Below are 7946 nucleotides of genomic sequence, written 5' to 3'. Positions count from 1 at the left end.
AAATATTGAAAGATAAAAAATCACGCAGTCATATCAATTGATGCGGAAAAAGCATCTGACAAAATCCAACACCCTTTCTTGATAAAAATACTCAGCAAAGTGGGAATAGAGGGATCATACCTCAACATACTTAAAGCCTTATATGACAAACCTACAGCCAACATCATACTCAATGGGCAAAAACTAAACCCATTTCCCCTAAGAACAGGAACAAGACAGGGATGCCCACTTTCACCATGCCTGTTTGACATAGTACTGGAAATGCTAGTCATAGCGATTAGACAAGAAGAATAAATAAAAGGCATCCAAATTGGAAAAGAAGAAGTAAAACTGTCATTATTCTCAGATGACATGATGCTGTACATAGACAACCCTAAAGCCTCCATAAAAAAGTTATTAGACTTAATAAATGAATTCCAAAATATAGCAGGACACAAAATTAACACCCAGAAATCTATGGCATTTTTATACACCAATAGTGAACTTATAGAAAGAGAGATTTTCAGGAGAACCAAGATGGCGGCATAGGTTAACGCCGGAGTTTGCCGCCTTGAACAACCAATTCAAAAGTACAACTAAAAGATGGAACGGACATCACCCAGAACCACAGGAAGGCTGGCTGAGGAGAGATTCTACAACTAGAAGGAAAGAGAAATCCATACCGAGACTCAGAGGAGGTGCAGTGCGGAAGTGAAATACTAAGGTGGGGAGTGCATGTGGAGCGGGCTAGCGGTGGAGGGCTCAGTTGTTGTCTTCAATCAGGAGGGAGTTTCAGACTCTGAGCTCCAGATCCGGGCGAGTCTCTAGAGACCCACACTCAAACGGGAGAACGGGACTGTCTGCCTTTGGTCAGAAATCGAATGCAGCTTTCTCTCCCGGAACTCTGAGAGGCAGAGCCCCTGGGGACGGAACTGAGAGCAGCCATAAATGCTAGCTCTGCCCGTCCTGTAGATCCCCAGGGACCCGCCCCGCCCAAGCCCTGCACAGAGGCATTTGCCAGATAGCCTTAGGCAAACGCTAGACTAGCACCGCCCTAGAGATCCAGCACAGAAGCTCTCCCACTGCAGACACAGCTGACTCTCATAGCCAGTTAGCCTGGAGGTCAATTCACCCCCAGTATTGCCGACAACAATCAAGGCTTAACTACAACAAGACTGCTCACAAGCACCACAAGGGGGTGCACCAAGAAAGCATAAAAATGTGGAGACAAAGAAACATGACAGAAATGGAGGATATAGAGCTAAAAAATGCATTTTAAGGTCTTTCAATAATTTTCTAGAAACTGCAGATAAACTAGATAAGATCTTTAAGAAATCTAATGAAACCCTTGACGTTGTGATAAAGAACCAACTAGAAATTAAGCATACACTGACTGAAATAAAGAATATTATACAGACACCCAACAGCAGACCAGAGGAGCGCAAGAATCAAGTCAAAGATTTGAAATGCGAAGAAGCAAAAAACACCCAACCGGAAAAGCAAAATGAAAATAGAATCCGAAAATACGAAGATAGTGTAAGGAGCCTCTGGGACAGCTTCAAACGTACCAACATCAGAATTATAGGGGTGCCAGAAGATGAGAGACAGCAAGATATTGAAAACCTATTTGAAGAAATAATGGCAGAAAACTTCCCCCACCTGGTGAAAGAAATGGACTTACAAGTCTAGGAAGCGCAGAGAACCCCAAACAAAAGGAATCCAAAGAGGACCACACCAAGACACATCATAATTAAAATGCCAAGAGCAAAAGACAAAGAGAGAATCCTAAAAGCAGCAAGAGAAAGAGACTCAATTACCTACAAGGGAATACCCATACGACTGTCAGCTGATTTCTTAACAGAAACTTTGCAGGCCAGAAGGGAATGGCAAGAAATATTCAAAGTGATGAATGCCAAGAACCTACAACCAAGATTACTTTATCCGGCAAAGCTATCATTCAGAATTGAAGGTCAGATAAAGAGCTTCATAGATAAGGAAAAGCTACAGGGGTTCATCACCACTAAACCAGTATTATACAAAATGCTGAAAGGTATCCTTTAAGAAGAGGAAGAAGAAGAAAAAGGTAAAGATACAAATTATGAACAACAAACATGCATCTATCAACAAGTGAATCTAAGAATCAAGTGAATAAATAATCTGATGTACAGAATGAACTGGTGATTATAATGAATCAGGGACATAGAAAGGGAATGGACTGACTGTTCTTGGTGGGGAAAGGGATGTGGGAGATGCAGGAAGAGACTCGACAAAAATCGTGCACCTATGGATGAGGACAGTGGGTGGGGAGTGAGGGCTGAGGGTGGGGCAGGAACTGGGAGGAGGGGAGTTATGGGGGGAAAATAAAGAGGAACAAATGTAATCTGAACAATAAAGATTTAATTAAAAAAAAAAAGAAAGAGAGATTTTTTTAAAAATCCCATTTACCATTTCACCAAAAAATTTAAGATACCTAGGAATACACTTAACTAAGTTTGTAAAAGACCGGTACTCGGAAAACTACAAGACACTGAAAAAAAGAGATAGAGGAAGACATAACCAGGTGGAAGGACATACCGTATTCATGGATTGGTAGAATCAACATCGTTAAAATGTCCATACTACCTAAAGCAATCTATAGATTTATTGCACTCCCCAGTGAAATACCAATGGCATATTTCACAGATGTAGAAGGAACTCTCCAAAAATTCATCTGGAATAAAAACAAAAAACAAAAACCAAAAACCAAATAGCTGCAGAAATCCTGGGAAAGAAAATAAAGTAGAAGGGATCTCAATACCACATATCAAGCTATGCTACAAAGGCACAGTTCTCAAAACTGCCTGATACTGGCACAAGAACAGACATATCGACCAATGGAATAGGATAGAGAACCCAGAAATCGACCCAAATCACTATGCTCAATAAATATTTGACAAAGGAGGCAAGAGCATACAATGAATTCAAGACAGTCTCTTCAAAAAATGGTATTGGGAAAATTGGACAGATACATGCAAAAAAATGAAACTAGACAGCCAACTTACACCATACGCAAAAATAAACTCAAAATGGATAAAGGACTTAAACATATGGCAAGACAACAAAAGAGCAGCGGTTCTCAACCTGTGGGTCATGACCCCTTTGGGGTCGAACGACCCTATCACAGGGGTAGCCTAAGACCATCGGAAAACACATATATAATTACATATTGTTTTTGTGATTAATCACTATGCTTTACTTATGTTCAATTTGTAACAATGAAAATACATCCTGCATATCAGATATTTACATTACGATTCATAACAGTAGCAAAATTACAGTTATGAAGTAGCAATGAAAATAATTTTATGGTTGGGGGTCACCACAACATGAGGAACTGTATAAAAGAGTTGCATCATTAGGAAGGTTGAGAACCACTGTCTTAGAGGATTCCACAGGCAGCAAAATCTCAGACATATGCTGAAGCAATTTCTTCACTGATACAGCTCCTAGGGCAATGAAACTAAAGAGAAAATAAACAAATGCGACTACATCCAAAAGAAAAGCTTCTGCACAGCAAAAGAAACTATAACCAAAACAACAAGAAAGCCCACTGCATGGGAGAACATATTTGCCAATGTTATCACTGATAAGGGTTTAATCTCCAACATTTACAGAAAACTCATACAACTTAACAAAAGGAAGTTAAACAACCCAATCAAAAAATGAGCAATGGACCTAAATAGATACTTTTTGAAAGAGGACATAAGGAAGGCCAAGAGACATATGAAAACACTAGAGGCCCGGTGCACAAAATTTTGTGCACTCGGGGGGAGGGGTGTCCCTCAGCCCGGCCTGCACCCATTTGCAGTCCAGGACCCCTTGGGGGATGTCCACCTGTCAATTTAGGCCCACTCTCCGGGGGATCAGGCCTAAGCTTGCAGTCAAACATCCTTCTGGCAGCCAGGGAGCCCTCAGGGGATGTCCGACTAAAGGCTTAGGCCCCCAAGGGAGTTGTGATGAGGAAGCTGGGGTGACAGAGGAGCCACACTGTCCCTCCCCGCCGCCCTGGGTCGGGTCACACACAGGACGCTCGGGCAGGCAGGCCAATTGCTGCTGCCCCGCCCGGCCACCCCAGGTTGTGTCGCACACAGGACGCCCGCCACCCCGGGTCGCAGATAGCAGGCCCGGATGGTGGCAGGGCAGGCAGAATGGCACTGATCCGCCCTGCCGGCAGTATGCAAATTAGCCGCCATCTTTTTTGGCAGTTAATTTGCATATCACGCTGATTAGCCAATGGGAGGCTTAGTGAAGGTACGGTCAATTACCATATTTGTCTATTATTAGATAGGATGCTCAAAATCACTAATAATCTGAGAGATGCAAATGAAAACAACAATGGGTTACCATCTCACAACTGTCAGAATGGCTGTCATCAACAAATCAACTTGTGACAAGTGCTGGCGAGGATGCGAAGAAAAAGGAACCCTTGTGCACTGCTGGTGGAATGCAGACTGGTGTAGCCACTGTGGAGAACAGTATGGAGTTTCCTCAAAAAAACTAAAAATGGAGTTCCCATTTGAGCTAGTAATCCCACTTCTAGGAATATATCTCAAGAAAACAGAAACATCAATCAGAAAGGATATATGCACCCCTATGTTAATAGCAGCACAATTTACAATAGTTAAGATTTGGAAACAGCCTAAGTGCCCATCAGCAGATGAGTGTATTAGAATACTGTGATACATCTACACAATGGAATACTGCTATAAAAAGGCAGGAACTCCTGTCATTTGCAACAGCATGGATGGACCTGGAGAGCATTATGCTAAGTGAAATAAGTCAGTCAGAGAAAGATAAATATCACATGATCTCACTCATTTGTGTAATATAATGAACAAAAATATATCCAGAGACAGAGAAGCATTGATCAGACCACCAAACCTCAGAGGGAAGATAGGGGAGGGTGGGGGGAAAGGGGAGAGATCAACCAAAGGACTTGTATGCATGCATATAAGCCTAACCAATGGACACAGACATTAAGGGTGTGAGGGCACTAGCAGGGGATTAGGGGGACAATTGGGAGATAAGGACACATATGTAATACCTTAATCAATAAAGAGAAAAATAAAGATCTAAATAAGAGAGAGAGAGAGAGAAAGAAAGAGAGAGAGAGAGAGAAAGAAAGAAAGAAAGAAAGAAAGAAAGAAAGAAAGAAAGAAAAAGAAAGAAAGAAAGAAAGAAAGAAAGAAAGAAAGAAAGAAAGAAAGAAAGAAAGAAAGGAAGAAAGAAAGAGAGAAAGAAAGAAAGAGTTACAGTATAAAGTATAGGGAAGCATGGGAAACTTGGTTGGAAAATTTGTAAGAAGGAAATTCCAAAAAGAGAAGTTGGCTGAAGGCAGCCTGCCCCTGTTGCTCAGAATTTCGACTTAGGGGAGTTGGCCAAGGCTGCTGCCCCTAATTGTTCCTTGATCTTTCCAAACAAGTCTGTGCATGTGAGGACCCTTGGGTGTTTACCAGAATCTTTATGCTTAATCTTTAGGTGTCCTTGCTTAAAGGACACTGAAGACACATTTGTCCTCCCAAGATTACTTACTCTACTGATTGTATCTAAAAGATAAACTTTATCTCAAACTGCTGTTACAATAAAAGCCTGAAGAGGCACGTGAACAGGGCTGTCCGGTTCCTTTCGCCAGGCAGCCCCTTAGCTCTCTGTTTCACAGCAATCCCGTGTCAGAGTAATCATTCATCCATTGCTCAGGGTCTGCTGGTCAGCTCCGGCAACAAAGTATTAACTGTTATAATAGATGCATGTATGAACTGCTATAAGCTCTAGATGCCTTCACTATAATAATTATGACTACAAGGAGTGAGCGCTACTGGGATGGTGGTGGGTGAATATCCTTGCAGTCTGTCTTAGCCACCCACTGCCCCACAACCTTCAGGGTCTCTGTCTGACCTGGAGGTGGTGCTGCTTCTCTGTGGGATTGGTTGTTTCCCCAGATTCAGAAAATAAAACCTCAGTGGGCAGACCAGAGCAGCATTAGGGTGCAAGCTCCTGCTCTGGTCCAGGTTTGCTAACCAGCAGAGCTTGCTTCCATACCAGAGGTGGTGGCATCACTAAAGGCTGTCTGATGTGGATGGGCCACCCAGTGCTTCAGCAACCCTGTGAGCATGTTTGAGGTGCTTCTTTCAGCAGGGAGTGAGGCCCCTCACCTGCCTCTAGAGACAAACGTAGTTTGACATCACCCTTTCTTGCTGGCCTGTCAGTGTACTAGTATATGTCTAATCAATGAATTCAGAAAGTTCCAGGTGCCATTGAAGAGACTCAGCCATGGAAGGCAAACCCTTGATGATATCAACACAGAGGTGATGCCTGGGGTCCCCACCCAGATGTTCTGCTCAGCCTTTAGCAGTCATATCCTGGTGATGTTGAACCAGAAGATGGGTACCTTGGTCTCCCTGGAACCTAGAAATGTGGCCAGTGACATCAGCAAGCCCATTCTCATTACTAAAGTTCTTCTCAGGCAGGATGAGTCTCCCAAGTTTTTGCAAAAACCTGGTGACATTTGTGTCTCAAGAAGCTGGAAACAGTGCAGTCCTCCTTGCCATGGCCATGAAGGACAGAATAATCAAGCAGCTGAAGGCCTTGAAGGAGGTATATACTAGGTGTGGTGACCCTGGAGTTAGCAGCTACACCTGCAGTTTAGCAGAGCCAATTAGAAACTGAGACACCCTCTTGATTTGAAGAACTTCCTACAGTCAGTCAGGAGGAACTCTCTCTAGCTCTAGCTCTGGAAACCAGAAGAGATGTGCATGTCTCCCACAAACTTTTTGTTGGCCTCTGACACCATCCATGAATGGAGGGAGGATGTGGACTACGTGTTGGGAGAGTTGTAAATCATTCTCATCAGGGTCCAACTTGGTGCATATATTTGAGAATTGAAAGAATGAGTAATGACCCTCAGTATTTAGTACCAGCTTTTGGAGAAAATTGTTTTTGAATTAAAAATAAATATTACTGCCAGCCCAGTGTTGCTCAATGGTTAAACGTTGACCTATGAACCAGGAGGTCACTGTTCAATTACAGTCAGGGCACATGTCCAGGTTGCAGTTTCGATCCTCAGTGTGGGGCATGCAGGAGGCATCCAATCAATGATTATCACCTTCCCTCTATGAAATCAATTTTAAAAATCTATTTTAAAAAATAAGTATTACTATATATTGTGATTAAATTTTTAAATAATATATGAATAAATACTATATTATGAGAAGTCACTATGTGTAAAGAATATACATAATACCTCTTTTACTCTTCAAAACACCCTCCTGAGATAAGTACTATAAGCAAGTTAACGAAACTGAAGCTTTCAGGGTATTTTGAGGTCATAATAGGAGACAGTAGTCTTTATTTGGAGACAAAAACACTTCCCTAGTGAGACTGCAAGAAACACATAAATAATCCAGCCTGGAGAAAGGTCACCTATGAAGTTAGAGGCAGGGTTGGCGGGGACACCTTAAAAACCAATTGCTCTGAAAATCTTTAACAAGTCTGGATAAGTACCACAGGTAAAGTGATGCTGAAAGCAGATAAGACGACTCTTCTGCAGCAGGAGCCAACCTTTAACCTATTGTTGTTAAGTACATTTTATTAGGCATTGTACTACATTCATCCCCTGCAACTGAAAAATTGAGAGCTCCTCGAAAGACAGGAAACACAGGCCAAAGGGCATTTAGGAAGATCACAGAGCAGCAGGCAGGAATCAATAGCACTGAACAGAGTCCAGAAGGATCAATGACTGCAAGACTTTAGCACTCTTGATTAACAGTGCAGTACCTGTGGGGTTTGCCCAGAGTAGTGCAGGTGGTCACAAACACCAATTTTTAAAGAATCAGGAGAATAATACTGAACTGCAGAATGAAATAGATTGTCAAGGACAACTTTTCTAAGCAGGGATGCCAGCAAAGGCCGACCATTTGGTCACTTGTGTA

The 7946-nt window shown here is 42.3% G+C and overlaps 1 pseudogene; it reads left to right on the top strand.

The window, feature by feature from the left end:
- Positions 1–6288: 6288 nt before the first annotated feature.
- LOC139011312 (proteasome assembly chaperone 3 pseudogene) lies at positions 6289–6684 on the top strand (annotated as a pseudogene).
- Positions 6685–7946: the final 1262 nt, after the last annotated feature.

Source organism: Myotis yumanensis, unplaced genomic scaffold (assembly GCF_028538775.1).
Source record: "Myotis yumanensis isolate MYYU_CA2020_CCGP unplaced genomic scaffold, mMyoYum1.0.hap1 SCAF_1, whole genome shotgun sequence".
Lineage (NCBI taxonomy): Eukaryota > Metazoa > Chordata > Mammalia > Chiroptera > Vespertilionidae > Myotis > Myotis yumanensis.
Note: the sequence above shows the minus strand (reverse complement) of the source record. Positions and strands in the feature narration are given on the sequence as shown.